The sequence below is a fragment of the Tupaia chinensis genome, unplaced genomic scaffold (genome assembly GCF_000334495.1).
Source record: "Tupaia chinensis unplaced genomic scaffold, TupChi_1.0 Scaffold000265_1, whole genome shotgun sequence".
NCBI classification, from domain to species: Eukaryota; Metazoa; Chordata; class Mammalia; order Scandentia; family Tupaiidae; genus Tupaia; species Tupaia belangeri.
This window is the reverse complement of record NW_006159745.1, coordinates 163,276-176,993: the sequence shown is the minus strand read 5'-3', so window position 1 is coordinate 176,993 and position 13,718 is coordinate 163,276. Positions and strand designations below refer to the sequence as shown.

The 13,718-nt window shown below is 38.6% G+C and overlaps 1 protein-coding gene across 1 annotated transcript in view; it reads left to right on the top strand.

The window, feature by feature from the left end:
- Positions 1-13,718, top strand: part of LOC102486015 (cadherin-2) — a gene marked incomplete at its 3' end in the record, with an annotated part of 185,985 nt that overhangs the window by 9,715 nt on the left and 162,552 nt on the right.

The following is a 13,718-nucleotide window of genomic DNA, read 5'->3' as shown; positions in this document are numbered from 1 at the left end:
GCACTGGCAAATTCAGTGCCTGGTGGGGGTCCACTTTTTCATAGGTGGCCACATTTCTGTAACTGTGCATAGTGGAAGGGGCAAGAAGTCTCTCTGGTTCCTCTTTTAAAGGGGCAGCAACCTATTCGTAAGGGCAGAGCCTTTATGACCCACTCATCTCCCAAATGCTTCATGCCTTAATATCATCACAATGGGATTAGAACTTCAACATACGAATTTTGGGGGGACACAAATATTCCGATCATAGTAGTTATATTTTCACTTTCTTGATACTCCTCTGATGCACAAATATTAATTTTGATGAAATCCAACTTACCTGTTTTTTCTTTTTGCTCATGCTTTTGGTGTCATTTCTAAGACTCTATTGCAAAATCAAGATCGTAAAGATTTATCCCTTGTTTTGTTCCAAGAACTTTCTGTTTTTCACCTACTCTAATTGTTAGGTCATTGATCTGTTTTTAGTGAATTTTTGTATGTGTGTCTAACTTTATTCTCTGAATGTGTTTGAAGATAGGGTTAACAGGATATTGATGAATTGGATGCATGTATGAAAACAGGAGGGGTCATGGATGACTCCATGGTATTCTCATGGTATTTATTCTCTCTGAGCCCTGGGACCATCAAGGGCTTTATTTGAATCTGCTGTGATGAAGATCAGGGATTATCAAGGAGACATTTGGATATGAATCAAGAAGAGTTCAGGGGCCAAGATCAGACTGCCTACGGGTACACTAAATGCGCAATTAGAAGTGGCATGGTGGTTAAGGGCGCTGGACTCCCACATGGCCAACCATGGTTCAAGTCTCGGACCTGGTGGCTTGCTTTCTCACTTCCTCACTCTCTCTCTGTCTCTCTCTGATCAAACTGGAAAATAACAATGATAATAATAATAAATAAAGTTAAATAAAATAATTATTTAAAAAAAAAGAAAGAAAAGCTGTGACACAGTGAATCGTTGAGGAGCTGAGTGTGAAGAGGAGAACCCAGACATAGAAAAGAAACAATCTAAATATTGAGCCTTTAAACACTCAATTGTTAGGAATTGAGAGGAAGGAGAGAGTCTGAAAAAGAGTGACCACTGAAGAAAGAGAAATGAGTAGGGTGTGATGTCTTGGAAGGCAAGTGAGAGAGCATTTCCAATCTGAGATTAATTACCTGTGCCACATGCTGCTGAAGGGTCAACTCAGATCAGGAAGTCACCGTTGGGCTTAGCAATGTAGAAGTAAAAGCAAGAAGAGAAATTGGGTGGAAGTTAAAGAGGGAAGTGGGAGTCAACTGAGGGGATTTTTAAAGGTTAAGTTTGTCTTATGAGGACAAACAATCAAGGGGGAAGGGAAAAGTGATGGCATAGAAAAGAGAGGAGATAATTGGCGAAGATAGAAATCTGTAGTTTTGACGAGGTCCTGTATTTGGGAACCACGTTAATGCATTTTGTCAAATCACTCCTAAAATAGTTAAAAATCCTTCTTTTCAGCTTGCTGATTTTATGTCAGCAGAAGAGTTTCTGTGTAGAAATGGCAGAGAATAAAAATGAAACCCTTGTGGTGTTCAATGATGTAAACAGTATTTTCATTGCTGTAGCATCCTTGACAGATGGTTATCCAGTTTCTGAAAGAACACTATTGCCACTCCCTTTCCACAAATGAGGAAGAGATCACTTTCTTACAGTCTGTGCCATCTTTAGAGAGCTCTAACTGTTAAAAAGTGATTTCTCAAAAAGTTTTACTGAAGCATATGTTTCTAAAATTTTTATCCACTGATCTCTTTAGCTCCACACAGAACACGTGTACTCTCTTTTACTCTGAGGTCGTTCATTTTGTAATTTGTTCATTCAACAGGCATTTAGGAACATTTGTCATGTGCCAAGTCTTTTTCAAGGAACCAGGCAACGTTGGTCAACAGATAAGCAAAATTCCTATAGCAGGGCCCTGCATTCTGGATATCTTTCAAATACCTGAACAGGGTTGCCTGGGCTCCTTAAACCTCCTCTGTTCCAGGCTAAACATTAAACGATCTCTTCAGTGGTGTTTGAGCCTCTGGTTTACTCTTGCCTTTCCAATAGAGGAAACTGAGGTTCCCTCCACAACTGACTTCATGCCCTGGGTGTCCTAATGTATGCTACAGAGGCATTCTTCTTGCCTTTGATGTGGATGCAGCACTTCTAGTGCAGCCCAAAGTGGAATTGGAATTATTTATGGCAGCATCATTCTGTTGGCTCCTGTTGAGATTGTGGTTAGCTAAAACTCCTGGGTGTTTTTCATATGAACCGCTTACTGCCATGTACTTATAGAATTGATTTTTGAACACAAGTATTAGACCTGTAGGTTGATTTTTATTTAAATTTATTTATTTCTTCCTTCCTTGAGAGAAAGAGAGAGACAGAGAAACAGGATCCCAAAGGAGGTCTTCACCTCGCCACCCACCTGCTAGCCTCGGCCAGCCTGGATCATGTCATGGGGCATGAATACGGGACCTTCTCATGTGGGTCCACCATCTGACTCCTGATTTTACTTTAAAGTCTCATCTTCAACAATCTTTAGAGATCCATCTGACAATTCAAACACATAGTAGCCTTCAGAATCAATTTGCTAAAGGGCACATGTGCTCACTGGAGAAAGACAGAAAGAGAAAAGAGGAAACTGAAGAAGCAAACCTCGCACTCACCCCCCAGAGAATGGTCATGCTGCAATTCCTTCTTTTCCATTTGTCTATCCTATTAAGATTTAGGACAAGCACATGCCATGCACCTGGTATGTTTCTCAAGCCTCTTGATCTGGGACCAGTTCACAGTTAGTCATATGGGATCCAGCTCACGGAACCACCAGGCCATCGGGTGGCTCACTAGTACTAATTTTAAATCCTCATTTGAACAAAAGGGTATACAATAAAACCTTCAAGTTATAGGTGATATATACTGTGATATGGTTTGGGTATAGTTTATTTCCCAAAGGTTTAGGTGTTGTAATTTAGAGTATAATGACATTGGGAATTGGTGAGACCTTTAATAGATGAGGCCTAGTGGACAGTGTTTAGGTAATGGAGATATTACCCTCATGAGTGGATTAATGCTTTCTTTCCAGATAGAGTGAATTCTAGTTTTCATGAGAAGGGATTGCTATAGGAGCCGGCAGGTGGCATGGTGGTTAGAGGTGCTGGACTCCCACATGGCTGGCCGTGACTTGAATCCTGGGCCTGGTGGCTTGCTTTCTCACTTTCTTTCTCTCTTTCTTTTGCTCTCTCTGTCCCTGTCTGGTCAAATTTAAATAAATAAAGTAGAATAAAATGATTCTTTAAAAAGAAAAAAAAAAAAAAGAAGGGATCATTATAGAAAGATGGCAGCCACTCCAGGTCTTTTTGGGCATTTGCACACCATCCTATCGGTTTCTCTCATCCATGTTGTGACATAGGACCAGAAACTAGTCTGATGACATCCTTACACCTTCTATTTTCCAGTTCCCAGAATTATAAATCAAATAAACCTCTGTTATTTATTAATCACTCAGTCTCAGGAATTTTTGTTAGCAACACAGTTGCAGACTAAGACATGCTGTCAAACTGATGGAGTAAAATCTTTACAAACACACATACACACACACACACACACACACACACACACACACTCACTCTTTAAATCATTAAATGATCAAAAAGTATATTCAGTGAATTTCAGCCTACAACAACTTCAAGACATATGTGAAGACCATATTTCAATTCGTGGCCTATGAATTTTCTTAAAATAGAATTTTTAATGTCAGGCAATGGAGAAAAGGCCTATTGCAAATATATGAAAGTATGAGTAACAAAGGATTTATGTCATCCCAGTTAGAATACACATCCTAGTTGCTGCTGAAAAACGCATTGCCTTTTTTTTAAATAAAAAATAAAATTGACCTGTTTTCAAGAATGCACTTATCTTATTAAAGTACATCTTTTGTTGTTAAAACAGCTCTCATTTTATCTTGTGACTTTTATATCAATACATGCCTGTCCCCTAAACTGACATAACATGGAACAAAGATTAACCCCTTATGTGTTGGGAGATACATTTTGGGGAGGGAGAGAATGGGGACTTCAGTAACTTCCTGTTTTGAACTGTGTGTCTGCAGAAGTCTAAAATTTGTTTCTTCGATTGTCCATTGTTAACTCTTTTACAAATCACTCTGGTTAGGATTCACTCACTTGTAAAGAGAAAGTCACTGACAAGTTGATCTGTTATTTTTTTCTTCTTCAATGTGAATGAGATTCCTTTTATAAGTGCTTTACTTTGCAGTTGTTTTGAAAAAAAAATGTCTTTTAGGCTTTATTTCAAATGCAACAGTCTTTGATGCTCATATTCACAGCCTATGTTGCATCAAGAATGAAATTGAGAGTGCTAACCACTTTTGAAGGCTTGTGTCTTTACACCTGGGCCACCTCTCCTGTGGTTGTCTCCATCCTCATTTGAACAAAAGGGTATACAATAAAACCTTCAAGTTATAGGTGATATATACTGTGATATGGTTTGGGTATAGTTTATTTCCCAAAGGTTTAGGTGTTGTAATTTAGAGTATAATGACATTGGGAATTGGTGAGACCTTTAATAGATGAGGCCTAGTGGACAGTGTTTAGGTAATGGAGATATTACCCTCATGAGTGGATTAATGCTTTCTTTCCAGATAGAGTGAATTCTAGTTTTCATGAGAAGGGATTGCTATAGGAGCCGGCAGGTGGCATGGTGGTTAGAGGTGCTGGACTCCCACATGGCTGGCCGTGACTTGAATCCTGGGCCTGGTGGCTTGCTTTCTCACTTTCTTTCTCTCTTTCTTTTGCTCTCTCTGTCCCTGTCTGGTCAAATTTAAATAAATAAAGTAGAATAAAATGATTCTTTAAAAAGAAAAAAAAAAAAAAGAAGGGATCATTATAGAAAGATGGCAGCCACTCCAGGTCTTTTTGGGCATTTGCACACCATCCTATCGGTTTCTCTCATCCATGTTGTGACATAGGACCAGAAACTAGTCTGATGACATCCTTACACCTTCTATTTTCCAGTTCCCAGAATTATAAATCAAATAAACCTCTGTTATTTATTAATCACTCAGTCTCAGGAATTTTTGTTAGCAACACAGTTGCAGACTAAGACATGCTGTCAAACTGATGGAGTAAAATCTTTACAAACACACATACACACACACACACACACACACACACACACACACTCACTCTTTAAATCATTAAATGATCAAAAAGTATATTCAGTGAATTTCAGCCTACAACAACTTCAAGACATATGTGAAGACCATATTTCAATTCGTGGCCTATGAATTTTCTTAAAATAGAATTTTTAATGTCAGGCAATGGAGAAAAGGCCTATTGCAAATATATGAAAGTATGAGTAACAAAGGATTTATGTCATCCCAGTTAGAATACACATCCTAGTTGCTGCTGAAAAACGGATTGCCTTTTTTTTAAATAAAAAATAAAATTGACCTGTTTTCAAGAATGCACTTATCTTATTAAAGTACATCTTTTGTTGTTAAAACAGCTCTCATTTTATCTTGTGACTTTTATATCAATACATGCCTGTCCCCTAAACTGACATAACATGGAACAAAGATTAACCCCTTATGTGTTGGGAGATACATTTTGGGGAGGGAGAGAATGGGGACTTCAGTAACTTCCTGTTTTGAACTGTGTGTCTGCAGAAGTCTAAAATTTGTTTCTTCGATTGTCCATTGTTAACTCTTTTACAAATCACTCTGGTTAGGATTCACTCACTTGTAAAGAGGAAGTCACTGACAAGTTGATCTGTTATTTTTTTCTTCTTCAATGTGAATGAGATTCCTTTTATAAGTGCTTTACTTTGCAGTTGTTTTGAAAAAAAAAATGTCTTTTAGGCTTTATTTCAAATGCAACAGTCTTTGATGCTCATATTCACAGCCTATGTTGCATCAAGAATGAAATTGAGAGTGCTAACCACTTTTGAAGGCTTGTGTCTTTACACCTGGGCCACCTCTCCTGTGGTTGTCTCCAGGAGTCAGTCATTTGTTGTGACAGTGCATCATTTCATCTGGTTGAAGATTTTCATTAGTGTTAGGAAGCATCCCTTCCACAAATACTCTTACCGGATTTTAATTGTGGGACCGTTTAAAATACTGTTATATGATTCTACACTATTTATATGCTTTTATTTTTGTCAGTTTAATATTCGTTCCTAATGTTTGTATTAAAGAGCTTAGGAGGGCCAGCAGGTGGTGTGGTAGTTAAGGCACTGGACTCCCCCATGGCCAGTCATGTTTTGAGTCTCAGACCTGGTGACTTGGAAATCATGCCAGGTATGTGTGTGTTTCGCATGCCCCAAATCCCAGGAGGAGAATGGAGAAGGGACTGTGGTGTGGCCATCCCCTCTTGGTGGGGGTGATTTCTCACTTTCCCTCTCACTGTCTCTCTACCTTTCTTTGGTGAGTGCATGCACCCTATAGCAAAAACCTTTAAAAACTTTTTTAAAAAAATGTAGGAAATAAATCTTCCCAAGTTCTCATTTCAACATTCTGTAACCTAGTAAACTAATAAAATAAGCTAGAATAGAATTTTTTATATTCTAGGATACTTGAGAATTACCCTGGGAGAACTTGTTAAAATGCAGATTCCTCAGCCCCACCCCAAATTTTCAGGTCTGAGTTCTAAGAATATGCATTTCTACAAGTGAATTCTAAGTGCTTCTGCTAAAGGTGGCCTTGCACTACACTTACATATTTGGCCTAAATGTGCATTTCCATAACTGAAGCACAGATGATGCTTAGTCATGTTTGCTCTGTGTTTAGATGTCAAACTATGTTAGCTTAAATGGATTTGTGGAGGTGTTATTCTTTGGAGGGTGTAGATTAACGTTTCTTTCTTTCTTTCTTTCTTTTTTTTTTTTTTTGTAAGAGTTTTTGCCTTAGAGTGTGTGCACTTGCTAGAGAGAGAGACAGAGATAGTGAAAGGGAAAGTGAGGAATCACTTCCCAGAGGGCATGACCACATTATAATCCCTTCTCCTCCATTCTCCTCCCGAAATCTTGGGCACCCACGCAGGAGCCCAGCATGATTTTCAAGCCACTGGGTTCAGGACTAGAGCCACTGTTGCCCATGTGGGAGTCCAGCATGTAACCACTATGCCATCTGCTGGCCCCAGGTTAACTCTTCTTTAATCTTTCTGGTAGAAGCAGGTAGAAATCTTTGTACAGATATTACCAGAATCTAAAATAGATTGTGAAGAAACTTTTATTCATGTTGATGATTGAACAGAACATCTCTATACACACTGTTATTACATTTTTGTTGGTTGTTATTTTTACTTTTAATTTTTTATAGAGATTTTTGCTATAGGGCACGTGCACTGGCTGGAGAGACAGAGAGAGAGAAAGCGAGATATCAGACCCCTGGGCAGGGGCCACACTGCAATCCCTTCTTCTTCATTCTCCTCTCTGGACTTTGAGGGCACACACACACCACTCCTGGTGTGTTTCTGGGTCTGAGACTTAAGCCGTAGTGGGCCGTGTGGGTGTCCAGCACCTTAACCATTACGCCACCTGTTTGCCCCACATTTTTGTTGGCTTTTGGACATCTAAATATTTACTTCACCAGATTCTAAAACAAGGAGACTAATAAGTTCTATTAAAATAAATAAATTGAAACTAAGATCTTTCACCTAGAAGCGATTACAGTAAAGAAAGTGGCCCACATGCTCTACTTCTCAATTAATTCCTAGTGCTGAAAGCTCCTCTGTCTTGGCACTTCATTTACTTGTTTGCCTTGTGGTCTGGCCAACAGCATTTCTGGCAGAGCAGAAGCACCTGTTGAAACTACCTTTGATTTTTTCCTTATATCCATTGGGCTCCCTGATGTTTCCCTTTCATATTGCTACTTCTCTTTCATTAACAGTTTGTTAGATTATATTTTCAAACCCTGCAAATCAGGACTAGTTCATTACTTTGTGTTTCATTTCAAATTGAACTTGAAATTAGATATTCTCAAATTATCATGTATTATGAATTTAGGAAAATGCAGATAAGGAAATTCTTAAGGACTGGGAGATATTTGTGTTCTCTGACTGCATTCAACAAATACTGGTTTTGTGTTGTATATAAGGAAGTCACTCTGTGCTGTCTTGGAAATGCCAGTGCTCATCTAACACTTATAGGTTGTGGTAGTGGGTGAAGTATTCATAATTTATGGTAATCATTTAAATTCTATATGTTTCTTTGTTACCTTTTTCTGAGATTTTAAAGGCTAAAAAAGAATGGACCACCTTAATGATATGAGCAGAGAGAAATATGAGTGGAGCTGAATACTTGTTCTCCTAATTCCTTTGTCAAATTAAATCCTGTACATATATGTAATTATTTCTTCAGTTGAGTCACTTAAATGTGCAATGGTATCTTTTGTTGACCTGTCACCTATTCTGTCAATTGGAAAGACAAATTTATTAAAGTATCTCATTGCATTTATTTTGTAGTAAGATGGTCTCTATGGGGGCAAGTCATCCACAAACCCCACCTCAAACTGAGAAAGCCCCAGTAAGATATTCTCACTCCACTACTGATTATCAAATAAGCACATATGAATTGTCCACCCATTCATTGCCCTGTTCTCTGAGTTTTAGATTTAAAAGTCCTAATTGTTTAGCCCAATAAAATAATTTATTATTATTTTGAGATACCATTTTTGAAAACTAGGGAATTAAGAATGGATGATTTCATTGTTGGACTGATGGTTAATGTATGACTGAAGTGGATCACGCATGGACATTTCAGCAGTGCTATGTTAAAATTTGGAAGGAAATGCCTTGCATTCTGCCTTCAGATGTGTTATTTGTAAATATATCACATTTGCATAGCATTTTATCAGTTTCGCATTCAAGCTTATAAATCTTCTTTAGCTGTCACAAATTCTGTGAGTCAGGTAGAATAGGAATCTTATCTGTTCATAATACCGAGTTCATAGAGCAGAAGCGAGTCACTTAGAATCATGCAGTGGATAAGGGGCCAAAAGTTGTCTGGATTATCGTCTTTTTTTTTTTTTTAATTTTTAAAAATGTATTTACTTCCATGAGAAAGACAGGCAGAGAGACAGGTACTCCCAACTGGGTCCTCTCACTGCAGTCTGTCCCCAGCCTTTGCCAGTCAGGATATTGGGCATGTGCGTGCATGCCCAGCATAGTATAGGGAGGTCTTAGGATGTGAACATTGGACCTTTCCATGAACGTCCCATATCGCAGAGCTTTGTATTACTGTTACACTAGCAGCTGGGATGTTTTCTGATAGAGTCTACTGTATAATGTCCTTTCCCTCCAGTGTTTCTCAGAAAGGCTGTTTCTGATAGAGGATTTTGGATACCTTCCACTTTCTCATGCCCCACATGACACTACTCACTTGTTTGTTTAAAAATCCTTATTTTAGTCAGAAACACTTATTTATCCATCCGTATTTCAGAAATGATTACAAAACCTTTCTCGGCATCCTTGAGATGTCAGCAAGTGCACTGGGGTTTTTTCTCAGGTCTTTGATCTTGCTGTTCCATGGTTCCGAACTCCCATGAGTACTCAGTAACCCGCAGTTCTGTTTTCTGGGGAAAGGGAGCTGGTAGGTTGTATCACCAGCCATCTGTCCAGCATGTTTTTAAGCCATGAATGTTTTCAATTTAGGAAACAGAAATTAATTTCTATGGAGGATGATAGAAGACATGTAGCTCTCATGAAGCAACATTTCAGTTTTGTAGTGTACAATTACCAGCAGCTAATTGGGCACAGACATATCTCAGAATACTTTTGTTACGTGACGATGTAGCACCAGTGTATTAGAAAGCAATGAAAATTGCATGCAAACAAGAGAATGGCTCAACAATGATAGTAGGTTTTATGTATGTATGTATTTACTTTTGGGAGAGATTTTTTGCTATAGGCTGTGCACGCTTGCCAGAGACACAGAGAGACAGAAAGCAAGAAATCACTCCCCAGGGGTGATGGTCATGCTGTACTCCCTTCTCTTCCATTGCCCTCTTGGGATTTTGGACACGCACACATGCACACAAGCCCGGCCTGAGTTTAAAGCTGCAGGATCTGGTAGTGGAACTACAGTTGACTATGTGATAGTCCACCAATGTAACTATTATACCATCTGCTGATTCCAATAGGTTTTATTTATTAAGTAACTTACAGGTACCTGGTTCTTATTATGACATCCTTTTAGTTTTTAAAATGGCCCTGCAAAGGTGGTCATCCTGTGTTGTAGGCAAGGAAATTCAGATGTTAGGAGTTTTTTTGTTTTTAATTTTTTAATCACTGTACATCTTTATAGCATGCAGAATGAATTCTGCCATCTTGAATACACTGCATCTCAGTCTGAAGACATTATCATACACATTGTCATCAGCAGAAAATTTTCCATGTTTATGTCTAGTAAATGTTCAACTCCTTTACCTCCCCCTTGATTCCCTCCCACTCCCCCATCGCCCACCCTTCTCCTACACTATCTTTAGTTTGCTATTATTATTATTATTTTAATTTTAAGAAAAGCAGTTTTAAGGTGATTTACCAAAGGATTTCATTAGCAAATTAGCACTAGAATTTGAACCTGGGCCTATGGAGTTTCCATGCTTGGGCTCTTTTTGATGTACTGTACTGTCTCTACAAAGTATGCTTCAGAATTCAGGTAAGTTAGGGAATAGATCAGGCATGGGTGCCTTATTGAAGCCATTGAGCTGCATTTTGAAGGGTAAGAAGGGTGATTTGAGTAGACAGAGATAAAGAGAGTGTTCGTGTGTGGGATCAAATTGATATGAAAGAAAAATTTTTATTGATGAATACAACCCTTAAATGCGGACAATTTAGTGGGACCAAATCTTGAAGATGATTGGTGCCAGAGTGAGGAATATGAGTTGGCCCATGGGTTATGAAAAGAATTAAGCAGTTGCAGAGTTTTAAATAGGACAGTATGGATGGAGCTGACCTTAAAAGGTTGTAAATAAGAGGTGAATAATGGTTTGGGTGAAACCAGTTTCATTGGGAGACATTTTGGTGGCCTCCCCAGTAATCTATTTCTAAAATTAATGTTTGGGTATTTACTCCTTATGTTCCCATGCTGTTCACAGCTTTAGGGAAGCCGAATCCACCTCTGGTTCTAAGAATAAGGTTTCATAGTCCTGTTCTTGTATGAAGAGTGGAACCCGGTGGGTCAATGAAATGAAAGTAGAGAAATACTGCTCCCTCTCAACCTCTATCATGTGACCCCTCTCCTTACTTTATTCTATACCTCCTTCTCTATCCTTTCCTGTTCTTCTCCCTTCCTAGATGGAACCAAGGAAGCAGATAAGCTGAGGAATCCTTGTCAGTCATCCACTTCAGGCAAAGTAGACCAAACCCAGCCCTTAGAGAAATTTCTGGACTGCTGAATTAGTGTAATCCAGAAGCTTTTCCTACTCCTGGGCCTCTAGTCATGCTAGCTGTTAAGCTCCATCGATTGTGTAAGGCAGTGTGAGATGAGTTTCTGGTTATGTGCAGTGAGTTGCATCCTAGCTGATAGCGGGTCTCATGAAGTTCTCAGGATGTGAGCACAGGCCTCATAATGAGAGGCTGTCGGTAGTTGTGTCCAAAAATGGGAAAGATCATGTTGGCGATATAATAAGTGTTCTTTGATCTTGGGTACATATTGTTGTGATTTTCTATCCTGGCCTGAGACGGTGGTCAACTCTGTAAGGTAGGGCCTGTGTCACTTATTTACCCAGCATTCCTAGTATCTAGCAAAATGCATGCCATACCCTGGCCTTTTTTTTTTCGGGGGGGGGAGGTTTTTGCTATAGGGCGCATGCCCTTGCCAGAAAGACAGAGAGAGACAGAGAGACAGAAGGCGAGAAATCCCCCGCCGCCCTCCCTTCTCCTCCATTCTCCTCTCGGGATCTTGGGCATGCATGCACATGTGCCTGGCGTGAGTTCAAGCCACCGGGTCCAGGACTCGAACCACAGTTGACCACATGGGAGCCCAGCGACATAGCCATTACGCTAACTGCTGGTCCCATCTACCCTGTCCTTTTGATACCAGTTGACAGATTAAGTGAATGAATCTCCAAACAAAAATTTGAAGATTTTCTGAGAAGTAGGAAATGAGGTCAAGGAGAATGTTTTCTATTGCAGAGAATAGTATGGGATTAAAAAAATTAGAAATTTTGAAGGATGGAAATGCAATGCTAGCTTGCAAATTGGAAGAAATTATTTGGGTAAAAGGAAATTTTAACTTAGTATTAGGGTCACTGTTTCAGGCCAAAAAAAAAAATGCTTTAGGAACAATTTATTCTCTGCTTTATCTTTAATTTTCTCTTCCTCTTTTTAAATGAACTAAGTTTTTTAAAAAAGTCTTCCAAAATATTTTGCATTCTTCTAAAAACATACCGTAAGGTAGAGAATACAGGGAAAAAAGTTAAGGATTTTTTTCTAGGTCACATTTTAATATAAAATCACTTTGGCAGTGATTGATGTGCCCTGTGAGGATTATAAGGTATTCCTATAACTTACCCAAATGTCATAGAAGGTGTTGTCATTAAAAACCCAGTGTGCAGGGTTGGCAGGTGGTGTGGTAGTTAAGGTGCGGGACTCACACGTGGTCAACCACAGGTCAAGTCCTAGGCCTGGCGTCTTGCTTTCTTACTTTGCCTGCCTTTCTCTCTCTCTCTCTGGTCAAATTAAAAATCAATTAATGATGATAATTAAATAGGTAATTATTTTTAAAAATGAGTTAATTTTAAAAAACAAGCAAATAAAACAACAAAAAAGTGTGCTTGCTTAGGGACCTTGCTATAATCATCTTTATTCCTATGGCCTTTTTTCCTTCACAAGATAGGGGCAAAGGTCATTCAGAGTGTTGGATTTTTTTTTAATAATTATTTATTTTATTTATTCATTCATTTATTTTTATTTCACCAGAGAAAGACAGACACACAAAGAGAAGGAGAGTGAGAAAGCAAGCCACCAGGTCCAAGACTTGAACCATGGTCAGTCATGTGGGAGTGTTCAGTGCCTTAACCACCATGCCACCTGCTGGCCCCAGGAGTGTTGGATTTTTTTTAAAAAGGATTGAAAATTCCCCAATTTTTTTTTTTTTACATCTAGGATAAGACATATGTTTTAGTATTTTAGAAAAAACTCACAATAGTTTAGTTATAGATTTGTGAAAAGGGAGGCAGAAACTCATAAGTAAATTGTTATTTTCAAATACTATAGAATTTAGCATATCTTTTTTGAGTTTTTTAGTGTAGATCCTTTCACTCATAAATTGTGTGATATTTATTATTCCTAAATGGTATTTGTTTTCTCAGGTTTTTGGAACTGTTTGGTTATTTATCCGGATAGCTGAGGAAATGGTATAAAGAGTTGTTTTTAAACATTAAGATTCCTTTGAATAGATGGTTGTGTGTTCTCATATATGTGTCTGAGTCTAAATTTTTAATTCATTCTTTATCATCTTTCAAAGGTAGCTCATCAAAACTTGTGATTACTTAAGTCTTAGCCTGCTATAGAAATTTAATCCTTTTACTATTCTAGACCACTTTAAAAGAGGAGTTATTGTACTCACAGTCTAATTCCACTTTGGAAAATCTTTGGCAGCATTTCAGCTCTCTGCACCCCTGAGGAGGTAACATAATTTTCGACTTTAGTCACTGGGGACAGAGCCCAAATCCTCTCCTGCAGGGCTCTCGGGAAGAGTGCTG